This window comes from Bison bison, unplaced genomic scaffold, assembly GCF_000754665.1.
Source record: "Bison bison bison isolate TAMUID 2011002044 unplaced genomic scaffold, Bison_UMD1.0 scf7180017847488, whole genome shotgun sequence".
Taxonomy (NCBI): Eukaryota; Metazoa; Chordata; class Mammalia; order Artiodactyla; family Bovidae; genus Bison; species Bison bison.
Genome location: NW_011478061.1, coordinates 1 through 696, shown reverse-complemented (window position 1 = coordinate 696; position 696 = coordinate 1). Strand labels below are relative to the sequence as shown.

Sequence of the window (696 nt, the reverse complement as noted above, 5' to 3'; positions counted from 1 at the left end):
ATTGGTAGCTCAAGAGACTCCTGGATACCTGTTTTAAAACTTGAAAGGTTAAGGGTTTGCACGCATGTATCTACAAGGGGCCTTTATTTTTTTAGGAAGCAATTTATTGGAAGAACTAGCAACATTGAAAGATGGAAAACGTAAGTGAACTTTTTCTGCAAGGGCAATACTATGGTCTGTATGGCAGGCAGGGTGACTTTGGGCAGTCTCCTGGGACTTGGGGCAAGTCCAGTCCAGGCTCAATCCTTGTCGCCGTCACCCAGGATGAGCTTATCAAAGACATACTCTGCCAGGCCGCCTTCCAGGGACCCCTTGTTGCTCAGGATGCTGACATGGTCTCCCAGCTCCTTGATGAACTCCACCTGCTGGTCCCTGTGGTGGGTCTTCAGGAAGTAGCACAGGTGGGTGTCGCTGCTGTCAGTGGGCAGCTGGTGCAGGTTGAGCAGGCTCTGGTTGACACACTTCTCCAGGTGCAGGGTGTCCTGCATGGCCTGGAGACCACTCTCCCACTCTTGGGTCTCAGAGTTTCTCATGTCCAAGAAGGAGAAGCTACCCCCACGCCGGTTCTGCAGCAACATCAGGCTCTTGGCAGTCTCGCTGTGCTCCTGGGAGCAGAGCAGGAAGAAGCAGGAGCAGCTCTGCAAGGCCACGTTGTGGTAATGGTGGTGCAGGGAGCAGACCCTGGCCAGGCACTGG

General features: G+C 53.7%; 1 pseudogene; it reads right to left on the bottom strand.

Annotated features, from left to right (window-relative positions):
* Positions 1–239: 239 nt before the first annotated feature.
* On the bottom strand, positions 240–605 carry LOC104991046 (annotated as a pseudogene).
* Between the last annotated feature and the right edge of the window lie 91 nt (positions 606–696).